Genomic DNA, 19870 nt, shown 5'->3' on the forward strand with positions numbered 1-19870 from the left:
TATTTTGTATTTTAAAGTGCATAATGCCACAGCAGAACTATTACCAAATTAGCTAATTCACACAGACAGGCCAATCTTACCACACATTTTCTTAAAAGGTAAAAATTCTGAGAGATGAATGATAAAAATCTCTGGATTTTCTAAAAATGAATTTATTATTTCTCAATTCAAAGTTGATTTATAGAGTAGGTAAGGTGGATATTAAATAATCAAAGGACTGGATGGACAAAAGGTAATCCATTCCTTTGCTTTTAAGTAGATCATTTATTCCTAAACTACTTTAAATGAGAGTCTACCTTAATTTAATAGACTTCCAAAAACAATTCCTTTACCTTCCTTGATAATACATCCTGTTATATACTTTCATATCACATTTCAAAAATACATACAAATACACATATAAGAAAATAAAAAGCATCCGTATCCTTGCTCAAGGTGGCACTCTAAGAATCCTGAGGCAAAAGTCTGTATGATGCCTTTCTTTTTAATTTCTTTCTCTTAGCAAAAAAAGGCTATACACTTACCCAGCTGGCCAAGTCAAACACCTGAAAGTCACCTCTACTTTTATTCTTTATCTGACCAATAACTATGGATTTTATTTCCTTAGTATATCCTGAATTAATTTCCCCACCCACGATGTAAGTTCTACTATCCTCATTTTTGCTTGTATCATTGCAAAAGCTTAATAACTTAATGGTGTCTCTGCTTCCAAGAGAGGTCTACTCCAATCTGTTCTCCTGACTAATGCCAGAGTGCTTTCCAGAACACAAATCTGACCATTATTCTGCTTAAATTCCTTCAATTGCTTCACATCACTTTTAAGGTAAAGTCCAAATTCCCAAGTATGGTGCAAACAGTCTTTTTCTTCTGGCTTCACCCACCAGCTCCATTCAAGACATGCTAAGCCCCAGGCATACTCAACTACTCAGAGTTCTTCAAACAAGGCTGGCTATCTTTCAGAGCTTCTGTACATGTTCCTTCCTCTGCTTAGAAAGACCTTTCTCTATTTGCTTCTGGTTCAAGTTTACTCATTTTCAAAGAGTTAGCTCAGTCTTCATAGAAGCTAGCATTTTTTTCTGAAAAGCCCCTATCTGGTCCGGGTCCTTTCATTTCATGAGTCTCATGAATACCCTCTGCTTACCTCTATAACTGTACTCCTCAAACCTTATAGCAATTTTCTATTTCCTTTATGGAAAGTTGTATCTTAATTTGTTTACCCTTACTTGTTTAAATAGTACCCTTGCATCCTAATACAGTGCCTGTCATATATACAGCACACTACAAAGTTGAAGAAATGAAAGATACAATAGTTCCCATCCTATTAGATGGTATTTACAAGGTAGGATAAATGTAGACAGTAAGACCAGAGAATCATCGATGTTGGAAGAGACTGCATTTAATAGCAGGCCAACCTCCCACTGACAAAGGAACTACTTGGACAACTTCCCTGAAAGGAAGACATCCAGTGAAGTGAAGTGAAAGTCGCTCAGTCGTGTCTGACTCTTTGCGAGACCATGGACTATACAGTCCATGGAATTCTCCAGGCCAGAACACTGGAGTGGGTAACCCTTCCCTTCTCCAGGAGATCTTCCCAACCCAGGTCTCCCGCATTGCAAGCGGATTCTTTACCAGCTGAGCCACAAGGGAAGCCCAAGAATACTGGAGTGGGTAGCCTATTCCTTCTCCAGCACATTTTCCCAACTCAGGAATCGAATCAGGGTCTCCTGCATTGCAGGTGGATTCTCTACCAACTGAGCTATCGGGGAAGCCCTGATATCCAACCTCTGTCTAAATAGCACCAGTACAAATTTACTTGCTCTTTGTTGTTGTACCATTCTACTGACCAATAAAGATAGCAGACTGGAAGTATCACCTGATTTGGGGGTCTAAATATCATGTCACTTTCAGAATTAAAATGGCTTGACATCAGCGTTTCTACAAAGAGAATACATATCGGTGATTTTTGAACTATGCTTTAGCTGGCCCTAGAATTTCCACAGAGGAGTCCCTGGTACCACAGGTGTTTGGAAGGAAAGAGGAGGAGGTTAGAAGACTGACACAACTCTCAGGAGGGGTTTCAGTTCCTGTCACAGCTTCAAACAGACAAGCTTCTCTTTCTCTGATTTACATGTTGGGGCTCCATGTTAAAGTTTAAGGAAAAGGTTTCACAGCTGGAAATGTTTTGAAAATTAGTGATATATCTGTAACTGTTCTAAAATGAACTTGGTAAAAAGAAAATACATAATCATAATATCTTGCTTGCTGCCACTGGCCTACAAAATAATCTAGCAATTAAGATAATAATTAATACAAGGGAGACCAAACATTCTATTTTGAGGTAATCTATGTATAATGATTTTGCTTACCAAAAAAAAAAAAGATAACAAGAAAAAATAGAAAATGTTAATTAAAAGTAATGTTTTCTACTGGTCCTCAATAAAGTTAAACTTGACTCCCAAATAAAGAAAACCACACCCTCTGTGGAAATCCTGGTTGAATACAGGTGAAGAATAATTTTTCTAAGTATAAAACCTGAGAACAAACTTATTTTGTCCTACAAACTAAATTTTTAAAAAATGATATCCCTATTCTACCAGATTTTCAGAGGTCACTGTGTACAATTTAATTGCCCAAATCAGGAAATCCTCTGGTTTATCCTCCTCATCTCTGTTTCTACCGATGCCTTAGAGGGCTTCTTCTACTTTCTCCCACCCACTGTAGATACTCCTCAAATATTAATCCTCCATTGGTGTTCTCTTTGCATTATCACTCTTGGAGAAATAATCAACACCAACTATTATCCCAATTAGGAGCATTTCCTAAATGTACTCTTACCTCTTCCTCTCTTACTTAAATTTCTGTATGTGGGTGCACTGATACTGCCTCAATCACATTAATTTAAAGTTAAATCATCACCTCTTATCTCCTATTCCTCTGGTCTTCCTCCTCTGACCCAATTTGTTCGGGTGAGTAAAAACTGAAAACTTACCATGTGCTGGGCCCTGTTATGAATGCTAGTGGATACAGAAATTAATAAGACAACCAGCCTTTAGATGGCTCTCTCCCTTTATAAAAGGTTCATTTCTGCACAACATGGAGAATGTAATAATAGCACTATATACAGTATCACCTAGAAGCAGTCTAGGTTCAGGAAACATTGCCTATAGGAGACACTGCCTGAGTTAAGTTTTTAAAGAACAAAAAACAGTCACATACTGTGGGAAATAGGAGGGAAAAGATTATTTCAGGCATAGGCAACAACATCAACAAAACACAGATTCAGGAAATCTATGAATTAACTGAGTCAACATGATGTAACTGTGCTTCAGGAAAGCATTCTGCCCAAGAGGATAAGACTGTAAGCCAAGAATCAGCTACACTTTGTCAGGAAAGTTTAACTAATTTATCTGGACAAACAATTTGTGCATCAGGGCAAACAGTTCTCCTGACATGGTAACAGACTGCTCTTCTTGCTATGTCCATTAATTTTAAATATTGTGTTGCAAACTTTGCCCATCCCAACCAGTTCCCCACCTTCAAGGACCTGCCTTAAACCATCTTGAGTCCAGATCTCGAAACCCCAGAAATAACCTTTGTTAACTTCCCCTAACTACCAAGACTCTATCATAGTGGTGCTCTCCCTTGCGGCAGTAAGTTTAATAGACTCAGTTTTGGTTGATCAACAGAATTCTCTTTGTGGGGAAAGTCAAGAGCAGGAATAGATTATAAGAGGTGAGGAAGTGAATGAAATCAAAATATGACTCCTAAGTTTTAGGCCTCAGTAAGCTGGATAGAAGAATTCAGTGAACCAAACTGTTGGATTTGAGGGGTCTGTTTATCAGGATGCCAGGCGAAGATGTGTATAAGCTTGAAATTCAGGGAAAGACCAGGGCAATCATAAGCAGTTAGGATAGGTCAAACTTTTCTTGTGATGATCTCTTTATTTTCCTAATTTTTTCTAATAGGCATTAGTATATAATAAACAGAATTAAACCCAGCACACTCAAACATGAATAGAGAAACACACACCATGTAATTGGCCAGTATGTACTTGATATAGCCATACCAGTGGTAAGTTTTTGCGATGCTTACATTCTAGATACTAAACATTCACTGTGCTAAGTCCCTTGCCTAGGATCCATTCCGTGACCTTCCACAATCCAACAACTGGTTTAACAAAGTAGTAAGGCCAGTGCTCAGTGCAAAAAAACAGGGGAAAACAACAGAAGGGGGAAGGCTAGAGATCTCGTCAAGAAAATTAGAGATACCTAGGGAACATTTCATGCAAAGATGGGCACAATGAAGGAGAGAAATGGTATAAACCCAACAGAAGCAGAAGATATTCAGAGGTGGCAAGAATACACAGAACTATACAAAAAAGATCTTCACGACCCAGATAATCACGATGGTGTGATCACTCACCTAAAGCCAGACATTCTGGAATGTGAAGTCAAGTGGGCCTTAGGAAGCATCACTGCAAACAAAGCTAGTGGAGGTGATGGAATTCCAGTTTTTAAGCTATTTCAAATCCTAAAAGATGATGCTGTGAAAGTGCTGCACTCAATGTCAGCAAATTTGGAATACTCAGCAGTGGCCACAGGACTGGAAAAGGTCATTTTTCATTCCAATCCCAAAGAAAGGCAATGCCAAAGAATGTTCAAACTACCACACAATTGCACTCATCTCACACACTAGTATAGTAATGCTCAAAATTCTCCAAGCCAGGTTTCAACAGTACCTGAACTCACAATTTCCAGATGTTCAAGCTAGTTTTAGAAAAGGCAGAGGAACCCGAGATCAAATTACCAACATCCGCTGGATCACTGAAAAAGCAAGAGAGTTTCAGAAAAATATCTATTTCTGCTTTATTGACTATGCCAAAGCCTTTGACTGTGTGGATCACAACAAACTGTGGAAAATTCTTAAAGAGATGGGAATACCAGACCACCTGACCTGCCTCTTGAGAAACAAGTATGCAGGTCAGGAAGCAACAGTTAGAACCAGACATGGAACAACAGACTGGTTCCAAATAGGAAATGGAGTACGTCAAGGCTGTATATTGTCATCCTGCTTATTTAACTTATATGCAGAGTACATCATGAGAAACACTGGGCTGGAGGAAGCACAAGCTAGAATCAAGACTGCCGGGAGAAATATCAATAACCTCAGATATGCAGATGACACCACCCTTATGGCAGAAAGTGAAGAAGAACTAAAGAGTCTCTTGATGAAAGTAAAAGAGGACAGTGAAAAAGTTGGCTTAAAGCTCAACATTCAGAAAACAAAGATCATGGTATCCAGTCCCATCACTTCTGGCAAATACATGGAGAAACAGTGGAAACAGTAGCAGACTTTATTTTTTGGGGGGCTCCAAAATAACTGCAAATGGTGACTGCAGCCATGAAATGAAGACACTTACTCCTTGGAAGGAAAGTTATGACCAACCAAGACAGCATATTAAAATGCAGAGGCATTACTTTGCCAACAAAGGTCCATCTAGTCAAAGCTACGGTTTTTCCAGTAGTCTTGTATGGATGTGAGGGCTGGACTATTAAGAAACCTGAGCGCCGAAGAACTGATGCTCTTGAGCTGTGGTGTTTGAGAAGATTCAGGAGAGTCCCTGGGACTGCAAGGAGATCCAACCAGTCAATCCTAAAGGTAGTCAGTCCTGAATATTCATTGGAGGGACTGATGCTGAAGCTGAAACTCCAATACTTTGGCCACCTGATGTGAAGAACTGATTCATTGGAAAAGACCCCGATGCTGGGAAATACTGAAGGCAGGAGAAGGGGACGACAGAGGATGAGATGGTTGGATGGCATTACCGACTCAATGGAGATGAGTTTGAGTAAACTCCGGGAGGCCTGGCATGCTGCAGTCCATGGGGTTGCAAAGAGTCGGACACGACTGAGCAACTGAACTAAACTGAACTGAAGGCTAGTGAACATTCTGATTGGTCAGTAACAATGCAAGTCAGATTCCAAAAGTTCCATCTCTCTCAGGCACAGTTGTTGGCTTCCTCCAGGGTCCCCAGAGGGTTGGTCTGCCTTCATGTGCCTCTGCCTGGTCCTAGATAGGCACAGGAAAGATGGTATAACCATATTCACGAGCCCTCCACCCTGTCCACCACAGTCCTGCAGGCTGGCTTCATTGCCACAGTGTTCCCCCAGTGAGATCTGGAATAGACTTGTTAGGGGAGACAGCACCTTTATCAGGGACACTAGCTGCCCCAGTAGTCAAAGAGAGTAGCTAGCTCATTAGACTGGATAAAAAAGCAAGACCCAACAATATGCTGCCTGTAACAAACCTACTTAAAATACAGAGACACAAACAGGTTAAAAGTATAATGACAGAAAACAATATACCTTATTAATACAAATCAAAAGAAAGCTGGAGTGGCTACATACTCCCATCACAATAATTAACAGAATAAGTAGGAAGAAAATCAACAAGGAGATGTACAGCAAGACTTGAACAATAGTATCAATCAACAAGACCTGATTGACATTTATAGAACATTCTACCCAATGACAACAGAGTACACATTCTTCTCAAGTGCATGTGGAACATTTACCAATATAGACCATATTCTGGGCCATAGAACACGTCTCAAATTTAGAAGGTTTCAAGTCATGCAAAGTATGATCTCTGACCACAAAGGAATTAAATTACCAAATACTTGGAAACTAGATAATGCATTTCAAAATAGCCCATGTGTCAAAGTAGAAATCAAAAAGGAATTCAGAAAGTATTTTGAACTGAATGAAAACATAATGTATCAAAATTTATGGGATTTCACACAGAACTTAGAAACTTACAGCACTAAACCAGTGGTTCTCAACCAGGTGTGGGGAGGAATCCTGTGCATTTGGCAATACCTGGAGAAGACATTTTTGGTTGTCACTAGGGAAGATGCTACAGGCATCTCATGGATAGTGGCCAGAGATACTGCTAAGCATCCTATAACACACAGGCCAGCCCCTGACAAGAAAGAATTGTCCAGCTTAGAACGCCAACAGTGCACCATTGAGAGACCCTGCACTGAACATATACTAGAAAATAAGAAGGGTCTTAAAACAATGACCTCAGCTTCTATCTATAGAAACTAAAGGACAAAGAAATGCAAAGCAAGCAGAAAAAAAGGAAACAGTAGGAATCAAAGCAGAAAGCAGTAAAGTAGGAAAATATAAATATAGAAAAAAGGAAACCAAAAGCTAGCTCTTGGAGAAGATTGAAGAAAAACTGATAAACCTATAGCTGGACTATTTAGGGGTGGGGGGGGAAATGATACAAATTACCAATGTCAAAAATGAGAGGATTTCTGTGATAGTCCAGTGGTTAAGAATCCTCCTGCTAATGCAGAGGACTCAAGTTCAATCCATGATCCTGGAAGATTCCACATGCTGAGGGGCAACTAAGACTGGGTGCCATAACCACCGAGCCCACGAACTCTAGAGCCCATGCTTTGCAACAGCACTGCAATGAGAAGCCCATGCACCACAACTACAGAGTAGCCCCCACTCGCTGCAACTAGAGAAAGCCCAAGGGCAGCAACGAAGACTCAGTACAGCCAAAAATAAATAAAAAGAATGGCAGAGGTGTTATCTCTATAAGATTCTGTAGATATTAAAAATAATAAGGGAATATTATGAACAAGTTTATGCCAATAAATTCAACTCAGATGGAATGGAAAAATTCCTTTCAAGGTACAAACTTTCACAGCTTATTCAAGAAGAAATAGATAACCCTAACAGTCCTATGGGCTTCTCTGGTAGCTCAGCTCGTAAAGAATCTGCCTGCAATGCAGGAGACCCTGGTTCAACTCCTGGATCAGGAAGATCCTCTGGAGAAGATACAAGCTACCCACTTCAGTATTCTTGGGCTTTCCTGGTGGCTCAGTTGGTAAAGAATCTGCCTGCAATGCGGGAGACCTGGGTTTGAACCCTGGGTTGGGAAGATCCCCTGGAGGAAGGCATGGCAACCCACTCCAGTATTCCTGCCTAGAGAATCCCCATGTACAAAGGAGCCTGGCGGGCTGCAGTTCATGGGGCTGTAAAGAGTAGGACACGACTGAGCGACTAAACACAGCACAGCACAATAGTTCTATATCTATTAATGAAATTCAATTTATAGTTTAAAATCTTTCCACAACTCCTGGGCTAAATGGATTCACTGGTGAATTCCGCCTAACATTTAAGGAAGAAATCATACCAATTCTACAAACTCTTCCCAAAAAACTGAAGAGGAGGGAACATTTCCTAAACCATTCTATCAGGCTAATATTACCTGATACCAAAATCAAAGACACTATTTATGGTTTTTAAATAGACAGACCAATATCTCTGATGAACATACATACATAAATTCTAAACAAAAATTTAGCAAATCAAACCAAACAATATATTAAAAATATATCATGACCACATGGAGCTTTTCTAATAAACGCAGAGTTTAAAAAAAAAAAAAAATGATGGTGTCTCAGCCAGTAAAGTGTCTGCCTGCAAAGCAGGAGACCTGGGTTCGACCCCTGGATCAGGAAGATCCCCTGGAGAAGGAAATGGCAACCCAGTCCAGTATTCTTGCCTGGAAAATCCCATGGACAGAGAAGCCTGGTAGGCTACAGTCCATGGGGTCACAAAGAGTTGGACACAACTGAGCGACATCACTTTAGTTAACATTTGAAAATGAATCGTTAAGTCACCTTATTAGTAAACTAAAAATGTCCCTGTCAATAAGTAAGGTTCATGATGAACTGTACTTTTCCTTCTTTGAATTCACAACAAGATTACATACTGAACTCAGTTTTTTTTTTTTTTAAATGGGTTAAAATTCAACTAATTATAAACATACATTTCTTCTTTTTCTATCTCCCATAAAGAGCTCGTATCTAGTCCTGACTTCTTTGTGAATTCTAGTCTTGTACTTCCAACTCCAATTCAAATATCTCCAAATCCATTTATCTTCTTCTTTTCAAACAAACTCTTCTTCCTGACTTTCGTATTTCTACAAAACACCTTTACACCCATCAAAGCTTTAAAATGCCAACAGCATACTCTAAGGTTCATCTCTGACACTTTTCCATAATTCTTCCGTACAAAGTTCATCAATAGATGCTACTGGATGGGAACAGGTATCATTTATCTCTGGTATTCAGCCATTCAGCACTTCTATTCCTAATTGCCCTGGTAGAAAAATCACTTCATCCATGACCTCTGCAACAACCCCTGGACTCCAAGCCCTCTTTCCTATAATCTTCCTACAGAGTTGTGCCAGATTAAATCCCTAGAATTTTTCCTTGACTACCTTCAAAAAAGAGTCTAAAGTTTGACGTCTGAGTCTGGCATTCAGAAGCCTCTACAATTTGAACCCAACATTTTCCAGCCTTATCTCCCAGTACTTCCCTGCATAATCTTCTGACGATCAGGCCTTTCAAATATGCAATGGCTTTCTCACTTCTTTCTCTTTCTTTACCCTGTATATTCTACTTGTAATATTTTACTTTCCTCCTCTTTCAACTAAAATCCTATATACCAGGGTATGATAAAGAAGCTGATTTTAAAATAATTTTATCATATAATAGATGTGACTTGTAAAGAACAGGAAAAACAGAAAAATCTGGAGAACGAAATACAAACGACCTGTAATCCCAAACAGAAATAACCTCCATCAACACTTCAGAGCTTTTTCCTTTGTTTTTTCCTATGCATGTATGCTTCGTATTTTTCTTTTTATAAAAGACAGATCACATGATTATCTTTCTTTCAGCAAGGAAAATTTAAAAATCTTCTATCCCTTTCAGAGTAGCATGCTTTTATTTATAATCTAGGTCAATAATTCAGAGAGGTAAGAATATTATGCTATTGTTATAACCAAAATTTCATATTAAAAGATGAAAAAGGTTTCAATTTATTTGAAGACAAAAGTTATTTTTCACTCAGCATCTAGTACATTTATTTTAATTAAAATTCACTTAGCAAGTATTCATTGACTGCCTACCATTCCAGCCTGCAGTAAACAATACAGAGCAAACCCTCTGCCTCTACGAAGGAGATAAACAGAAAATAGATAGCCAGATTATTCACAGCGACGTGCTGACTGACAAGATACAACTGTTAAATTTTCAGGAAGTTTGTGAACTTGGTGTCAAACATAACCTTTGTTACAAATTAAATTATATAAACATAGTTATTTTAAAACAAAGATAAATACTAAAATCTTACTTCCTATTTTTACATTATATTATACTATCATCTGTGCTCTTGGTGTTATTGATGATTTTGTATCTGTATGGTAGAAATAATGCCTAATGCTGGGCTACTGTACATCTCTTCCAAATATCGTATTCCGTGACTTCATGTTGGTAACCTGAAATCGGCCACAGTGGAAATATTTACACTGTGAAATTTGGCAAAAATTACCAATTACTGCTTGATTTATTGTTTTGTGCTTGTCCAGATCTAAGAAACCGATGGAGAAAATGTTACAATGCAGACTGAACTTAAAAGTGTGTGGTGTCTAAAGCACTACTTTATGAATAGGAAAAGAATTTTTGAGGAAATAGTCTTCTACTATTTGAAAACTATTATCCAGTTCAGCAAAGAAGCCTCTCATGTCATTGACAAATGAGTGAAATTCTGACACACACTTCATTGCTTCACTTTCATCTTACTCACTAAACAAGCAAAAATATCAACCATCATTCATGTAGGAACTATATCTGGAAAAGTAATTGTAAAGCATTTACCTGAATACCACCAACTCTATGGTATATTAGCAGATGGTAAATGCTATAGAGAAAAACATGAATAGGGTTAAGAGAAGGATTAGAAGTACTGAGGCAGGGATAAAATTTTAAGTTAAGAAAGAATCATTTGAGTAAATAATTGAAGTAGGTAAAAAAGTTGAGTCATGTTGTAGGATAAATGTCCCAGAAAAAGGAAATAATCAATGCAAAGGTCCTAAAGGTCTTACCTAGAGTGTCTGACAAACAAAAAGGAGGTCAGTGTGTTCAGTGCAAAATGAAGACAACAAGAGACTAGGAGAGATGAGACCACATGGGTAACACAGAACAAGTTAATAAAGAACCTTGTAGGCCAAACACTTCAATTTTCCTCTGAGAGAAATGGGGAATCTGGAGGATTCCTGGGGGATTCTAAAACAACGCACTTACATTTTACATTTGGCAGCTGGTTTTAAGAAAGGATTGAAGGTTACAAGAATGAAGCAGGGAGACAATTAGGAGGCTATTATAATAATCTAGCAAATGATAGTGAACTGGATTCAGACACTTAATACTAGAAATGCTCCTGGATTTTTTTATACCTGCTCTAGAAAATGCACTACTTGCAGATATAATATCTGTTGAAATCAGATTTAGAGTATTTAAATAGGAGAAAAGTGTATTAAATTCCACTGCTGGAATTAAAGACAGTTTTTACTCAAACAAAAGTATTTGGCTCAACTGTTTCAAATAGAAAATCTTATCTATAAAATTAATCAAAAAGTCAGCTAAATTATCATACTTTCATGGTAATTAAACTAATTCTTGACAAGACACAGATTTATTGAACACTGCCTAAGTATATGAGTGTAAGAAGGATTACAAACACACATGGTAATTTGCTCTACCAAGGAAAGAACAAAAAAAGAACAAGAATAATAAGTATTAGGCATTTACCATGAATGGTACAAAAAATGGCAAAATACAACTCCAAATAAAGTAAAGCTTTCTAAACGAATTCTCTCTAAAAAGTATCATCTGATTTGTTACATTCACCAACTAAGAAGGTTAAAGCTCCTAAAAGAATCTCCTTCTATGTACGGCCTATTCAGTCATTATAGGGTGTATTACTACCATGCCTTGAAACAAACAAAAATTCTCTAGTAAAAAGTAAAAAACAATAAATATGTTTCATATGGTAAGCTACAAACTGAAAACGGTCCTTCTTGTTACATAATAAAACTAAAAGAACCAAGAATTAGTGGGACAAAAAGTACCATTTCTAAAAATGGCTAATCAGTGTAGCCCATGTAGTTAGGTTTATGGTTATAAAATTGGATTATTTTAATAGTAAAGCTTTAATAAGAGTTTTTGGTCAGTAACTCTATAACAAAACTTTTTCTTCATAGTGGTTATTTACATTGGAATGGATTACTTAAGAAAGACTATAAAAACCTCACTTTTTTAAAGTATAGTTTAAGGATTCTGGAAATTATATTTTATCTACTCCAAATAAGAAACTGGTCTAACAAAAACATTTCCCCTAATCTTTAAATGCTTATGAAAAATCACTCATCTGAAAATGAAGATAAGGCACAAACTAGGAGTATATATGCTACATACCATAAACAAAATATTAGTACCCTAGTTTTAAAGAATTTCTAAAAATCAATAAGCAAAACAAGCATTAGTTTAAAATAAAATATCAACAGAAAATGGGCAAAACAGAGCAAATACTTTACAAAGGAACAGAAACAGCCAACAATGTGAAAAAAATGCGCAACCCATTAGTAATCAGGAAAATGCAAATCAAGACACTATATACCATTTTACATCTGTCAGTTTAGTAAACATTAAAAAGTCAGACAATAAAATATGGGGCATCAAGCATTCATACCCTTACAGGAGCATAAACTGGTGCAACCATTTTAATAAATAATTCACCATTGTCTAGGAAAGTTACAAGAAGGTATACAAGACAGTATCTGTGCAGCATTGTTTAGTATTTGTAACAATAAAATAACAAACACCAGAATCTAATTATCCATCAACACAATAAATACAGTATATTCACACATTAGAATACCATGCAGAAATAAAAATAATATCTCAATTTACACACTTTTAAAAATAAAAAGTAATCAAGAGAAAACATAAAAGTGAATCATCTACAGTTATAACAATCAACAAGGATGAATCTTGTGATGCTGAGGGAGGAGGGAAGCAAATTGTTTATGATTTCTTTATACAAATATAATAGATAGTTTTCTCACAGCATGGTTCCTAAACATAAGCAAGCTACTTCAACTGATTTCAGCTGAAAACAGCGAACTGTTCCACATTATAAAATATCCTTGGCTGTGCTGGATTTATTGCAAGATAGTATACTACAGTACTTTGTGGATGATTTAAAGTACTCCCAATGTTATTTTGAAATGATGTGATTTTTCACTTTTAATGAGATTAGAGTCTCTTGGAAAAGGACTCTTTAGCTAAACTAAGGAAATCTGTGAGTTTACTAATTTTTTTCAGCTATTCAGAATGGTACTCATGGTTTCAGATTTTAGTTTATATATTATTTCATTCAGAACCAACTAATATTGTTGTAAGAATTTTACCATTTTTGCTAACTTTGATATTTCTTTTTCTTTCTTAAGGGGAAACTCATAATTAAGTGTCAAGGTCAAGTTTTCTGAATGTGTCTATATCCTATGTATATCATGTGTGTGCTATATAGTGTTTGTGAATTTTTTTTCCTTACAGTGAGTTTTCTAAAGCATTGTCTTGTCCAATCTTCCTTATAATTTACATACAAGAGGGGCCTAAAGTTAGAGGTGCAACTGTGACAAGAGAAAAAAGAAAAGCAAACAAGCATAATTTAGAAACGAAAAAAACTCTGGAGAGACAAGTCCCCACTTTCCTAAGAGTTGTAGCTCTCTAATGTCCTTACAAAAGCCTCTGGTTCATTTAAAATTTCTTTTTTTTTAAAATTATTTTCTTTCTCTTTTCTTCCTCCCTTTCTTTCCTTCCCTTTCTTTCTTGGTCCATTTTATTTTTTGGCTGTGCTGCGCGGCTTGCAGAATCTTAGTTTCCCAATGAGGGACTGAACCTGTGCCCTCAGCAGTTAAGTGTGGAGTCCTAACCACAGGACTGCCAGGGAATTCACATCTGGTTCATTTTGGATTGGGTTGGACAAACTAAATTACAATAACTTTATTCTTTTCAGTAACAATGAGACTTAGTTCAGTCGATCAGTCATGTCTGACTCTTTGCGACCCCATGGACTGCAGCACGCCAGGCTTCCCTGTCCAACACCAAATCCCTGAGCTTGCTCAAACTCATGTCCGTCGAGTCGGTGATGCCATCCAACCATCTCATCCTCTGTCATCCCCTTTTCCGCCTGCCTTCAATCTCTCCTAGCATTAGGGTCTTTTCCAAAGAGTCAGTTCTTTGCATCAGATGGCCAAAGTATTGGAGTTTCAGCCTCAGCATCAGCCCTTCCAATGAATATTCAGCACTGATGTCCTTTAGGATTGACTTTGATCTCCTTGGAGTCCAAAGGACTCTCATGAGTCTTCTCCAGGACCACAGTTCAAAAGCATCAATTCTCTGGGGATCAGCTTTCCTTATAGTCCAACTCTCACATCCATACAAGACTATTGGAAAAACCATAGCTTTGACTAGATGGACCTTTGTTGGCAAAGTAATGTCTCTGCTTTTTAATATGCTGTCTAGGTTGGTCATAGCTTTTCTTTCAAGGAGCAAACGTTGTTTAATTTCATGGCTGCGGTCACCATCTGCAGTGATTTTGGAGCCCCCCCCCCCCCCAGAATAAAGTCTGTCACTGTTTCCATTGTTTCCCTATTTGCCATGAAGTGATGGGACCGGATGCCACGATCCTTGTTTTCTAAAGATTGAATTTTAAGCCAGCTTTTTAACTCTCCTCTTGCACTTTCATCAAGAGGCTCTGTAGCTCCTCTTTGTTTTCTGCCATAAGGGTGGTATCATCTGCATGTCTGAGGTTATTGGTCTTTCTCCTGGCAATCTTGATTCCAGCTTGTGCTTCATCCAGCCCAGCATTTCTCACGATGTACTCTGCATATAAGTTAAATAAGCAGGGTGACAATACACAGCCTTGATGTACTCCTTTCCCAATTTGGAACCAGTCAGTTGTTGCATGTTCAGTTCTAACTGTTGCTTCCTGACCTGCATACAAATTTCTTGGGAGGCAGGTAAGATGGTCTGGTATTTCCATCTCTTTAAGAACATTCCACAGTTTGTTGTGATCCACACAGTCAAAGGCTTTCAGCATAGTCAATAAAGCAGAAATAGATCGTTTTCTCCAACTCTCTTGCTTTTTCAATGTTCCAGCGGATGTCAGCAATTTGATCTCGGGTTCCTCTGCCTTTTCTAAATCCAGCTTGAACATCTGAAGTTCTCGGTTCATGTTCTGTTGAACCCTGGCTTGGAGAATTTTGAGCATTACTTTGCTAGCATGTGAGATGAGTGCAGTTGTGCGGTAGTTTGAACATTCTTTGGCATTGCCTTTTTTTGGGACTGGAATGAAAACTGACCTTTTCCAGTCCTGTGGCCACTGCTGAGTATTCCAAATTTGCTGGCATATTGAGTGCAGCACTTTCACAGCATCATCTTTTAGGATTTGAAATAGCTCAACTGGAATTCCATCGCCTCCACTAGCTTTGTTTGTAGTGATCCTTCCTAAGGCCCACTTGACTTCACATTCCTGGATGTTTGGCTCTAGGCAAGTAACCCCACCATCGTGGTTATCTGGGTTATGGAGATCTTTTTTGTATAGTTCTCCATACTCTTGCCACCTCTTCTTAACATCTTCTGCTTCTCTTAGGTTCATACCATGTCTGTTCTTTATTGCGCCCATCTTTGCATGAAATGTTCCCTTGGTATCTCTAGTTTTCTTGAAGAGATCTCTAGTCTTTTCCATTCTATTGTTTTCCTCTATTTTTTTGTATTGATCACTGAGAAAGGCTTTCTTATCTCTCCTTGGTATTCTTTGGAACTCTGCATTCAGATGGGTATATCTTTCCTTTTCTCCTTTGCCTTTAGCGTCTTTCTTTTCTCAACTATTTGTAAGGCTCCTCAGACAACCATTTTGCCTTTCTGCACTCCTTTTTCTTGGGGATGGTCTTGATTACTGCGTCCTGCACAATGTAACGAACCTCTGTTCATAGTTCTTCAGGCAGTCTATCAGATCTAACCTCTTGAATCTGTTTGTCACTTCCACTGTATAATCATAAGAGATCTGATTTAGTGGTTTTCTCTACCTTCTTCAATTTAAGTCTGAATTTGGCAATAAGGAATTCATGATCTGAGCCACAGTCAGCTCCTGGGCTTGTTTTTGCTGACTGTATAGAGCTTCTCCATCTTTGGCTGCAAAGAATATAATCAATCTGATTTCGGTGTTGACCATCTGGTGTTGACCGAAGAGTGAGGTATAAATTTTATAATTAAATGTAACTTATTTTTCTTACCCCTTAATTAGATGTCTCATAATTATACATGTATGTGTTTATATTTCTACACTCCCCATCTCTACCCTCAGAAGAATTTTAGGTGACTTGCTTTCCACATAATTAAATTATAAAATAGCTGATGTATACAAAAGAATATACACATTCATATGTAGGTTACAGAACATAATGAAATGAAAACTTGTGTATCTTCTACTCAGCTTAAGAATTAGAGCATTACTAAACCTTTCGAAGTTCCCATGTGAACCTTTGCTGATTACATCCCCCTTTCTTTTCCCCCGGAAGTAACACTAACCTTAATTATGTTTATCATTCTCTTGGTTTTCTTTCTTGTTTGGGGTTGCCATGCCCTTCTCCAGGGGATCTTCCCGACCCAGGCATCAAACCTGGGTCTCCCGCATTGCAGGCAGATTCTTTACCATCTGAGTCACCAGGGAAGCCCGTTAATTATACACATATGCCTAAATGTTATTATGCTTAGTGTGGCATATTTTTGAGAGGTAATGTGAGGGGACTAAATGCACAGATTCTAGTACCAGGCAAATCTGCCACTTATTAACCGTGTAATTGGGACAAACTGTTTAACTTTTCAGTGCCTGTTTCCTTATCCAAGAAACACAGATTAAAAATAGAATCTACGTGACAGGGCTACTGTGAGAATGCAGTGAATCATTATATGCAAACTGCATGGTGTACAATACACACGGCGCCCAGTACACAGGCGGTATTTCCTGAGTGCTCACCGTTGTTGGCATTAACACCCAGAACCAGAACTACACAGTAAGCTCACACTGTGTATGCTGCTGCTGCTAAGTCGCTTCAGTCGTGTCCAACTCTTTGTGACCCCATAGACGGCAGCCTACCAGGCTCCTCTGTCCCTGGGATTCTCCAGGCCAGAATACTGGAGTGGGTAGCTGTTCCCTTCTCCAGGGGATTTTTCCAACCCAGGGATTGAACCCAGGTCTCCCACATTGCAGGCAGATTCTTTAACAGCTGAGCTACAAGGGAAGCCCAAGAATACTGGAGTGGGTAGCCTATCCCTTCTCCAGCAGATCTTCCTGACCCAGGAATCAAACCAGGGTCTCCTGAATTGCAAGCAGATTCTTTACCAACTGAGCTATCAGTGACAAGAAAAAAATGTTCTGACTGTACACCTGCTAACAATAATCTTAGTAATTTGTTCCATCACTAAAAAATCTAAGCTAAAAATGCCATATATCAAGTGATCATTTAAAGTATAACATTATATGGCTCAGTGGTAAAGTTGGCTTAAAACTCAACATTCAGAAAACTAAGACCATGGCATCATGTCCCATCACCTCATGGCAAACAGATGAAAATAGTGAGAGACTATTTTTTTGGGCTCCAAAATCACTGCAGATGGTGATTGCAGCCACGAAATTAAAAGATGCTTGCTCATTGGAAGAAAAGCTATGACCAACCTAGACAGCATATTAAAAAGCAGAGACATTATTTTGCCAACCAAAGTCCGTCCAGTCAAAGTTATTGTTTTTCCAGTAGTCATGTATGGATGTGAGAGTGGGACTATAAAGAAAACTGAGTGCAGAAGAATTGATGCTTTTGAACTATGGTGTTGAAGAAGACTCTCGAGAGTCTCTTGGACTGCAAGAAGATCCAACCAGTCAATCCTCAAGGAAATCAGTCCTGAATATTCATTGGAAGGACTGATGCTGAAGCTGAAACTCCAATACTTTGGCCACCTGATGGGAAGAACTGACTCATTTGAAAAGACCCTGATGCTGGGAAAGATTGAAGGCAGGAGGAGAAGGGAACGACAGAGGATGAGATGGTTGGATGGCATCACCGACTCGATGGACATGAGTTTGAGTAAGCTCTGGGAGTTGGTGATGGACAGGGAAGCCTGACTTGCTGCAGTCCATGGGGTTGCAAAGAGTTGGACATGACTGAGTGACTGAACTGAAGAGTGGAAAAGAATTCGCCTGCCAATGGCAGGAGATACAGGTTCAATTCTTGAGTCAGGAAGATCCCCTGGAGAAGGAAATGGTAACCCCACTCCATATTCTTGCCTGGGAAATCCCATGCACAGGGCAGCCTGGCAGGCTACAATCCATGGGGTCACAAAAGAGTCAGACAAGACTTAGCAACTAAACAACTACAACACTATACTCCAGACAAAGTATTTTGGTTTTGCATTTTCTTTCCTTGATTTCTACTTTTTCTTATGATGTGGAACTTGCTTTCAAGATTCAGAGTGATGGAAAAAACCCTTTTATTTGATCAAGTGAAAAAATGTAAGGAATCCTAGACTCTTAGCATGGCCAAAAGACTTAGAGGTAGGTCATCTAGTCAATCCCCTAACTCAATCAATGAATCCTAAGAATTTTGGATTTCATTAAATATTGGTCTAATTGGCATAATGTGCCTAACAGGAAATAATTTATAACTAATTAAGTTGTATCACTAGCTTATTGTTCCACTTAGGCCCTGAGCCAGACGAAAAGTAACAAAGTACAGCTTCATCACCAACAGTGAAGGAAATAGGTCCAATACTTAACCTATAGGACTAATAAAGCTCAAGGTCAGTTTTGTGAGAAAGTTATGTTACAAACAGATCCACGGCAAAAGAGAGAGAACGAAGAGTTGGTTTGTTTGCTTTTTAAATCTAGTTCTAAAAGCAAACATTTATTCAGCTTCTGTATAATCTTAGGTATCAGTACATTTGAAATTTGTATTTCACCTTGCCTTTATTAGTAAGTTTCATTTCTTAGGGTATCCTGAATACTATATTGCCTTATTTCAGAAAACCCTGCCATCTATGACAGTTTTTTCCTTTTTTTTAAATTAATTTTTATTCAAGTATAGTTGCTTGACGATGTTGTGTTAGTTTCCACTGTACAGCAAAGTGGATCAGCCACATATAAGTATATATAGATATACCCCCTCTTTTTTGGATTTCCTTCCCATTTAGGTCACCAGAGAACATTGGGTAGAGTTCCCTGTGCAACACAGTTGATGCTCATTAGCTATATATTTTACACATAGTAGTGTATATATGCCAACTCCAATCTTCCAGTTCATCCTACCACCACCACGTATGGTATCATATGTTTGTTCTCTATGTCTGTGTCTCTATTTCTGCTTTGCAGATAAGTTCATCTACATCATTTTTCTAGATTACACATATACAGTAACTGCTTTTCTACAGCATTTTCAAAAAAAAATTTAATAATAGAGTTTCAACAGCTAAAACTAAAAATTATTTTATCAGCTGTCAGACCAAAAGTTTAAAAAACAACAACAAATCAGGTTGCCTGAAAGGCTGTATCTGAGAAGAGATGACTGCCACAGTTTGAGTGTTGACGCTTAGCCGCTACTCCTCAGCCCTGATTCAAACCACATGTTCTCCACCAGGGCAGGATGGGCCCCCACAGGCTCTTCAGATTTAGCAATGCCCTAAGATTATGTTCAAATCTGAATGCTCATGTGTCTGTGCATTTTCTGAGGCCAGATTCTTCAACTTCCTTTGGAATCTCAAAGGATTCTGTAACTATTAATCCTAAAAACTTAGAAACACTTATTTAAATAGTACTCTATGATCCTTATCTAGTATCTGACTTTGAGATTTCTGCCTTACTAATTTTCATCTTATCCACAAAATTCT

General features: G+C 38.2%; 1 protein-coding gene across 10 annotated transcripts in view; it reads right to left on the reverse strand.

Moving 5' to 3' along the window:
• The window catches only part of NUMB (NUMB endocytic adaptor protein), a 175049-nt gene that overhangs the window by 54615 nt on the left and 100564 nt on the right, over nucleotides 1-19870 (reverse strand). The gene's annotated exons all lie outside the window — the stretch shown is intronic.

The sequence above is a fragment of the Cervus canadensis genome, chromosome 6, assembly GCF_019320065.1.
Source record: "Cervus canadensis isolate Bull #8, Minnesota chromosome 6, ASM1932006v1, whole genome shotgun sequence".
Classification (NCBI taxonomy): domain Eukaryota; kingdom Metazoa; phylum Chordata; class Mammalia; order Artiodactyla; family Cervidae; genus Cervus; species Cervus canadensis.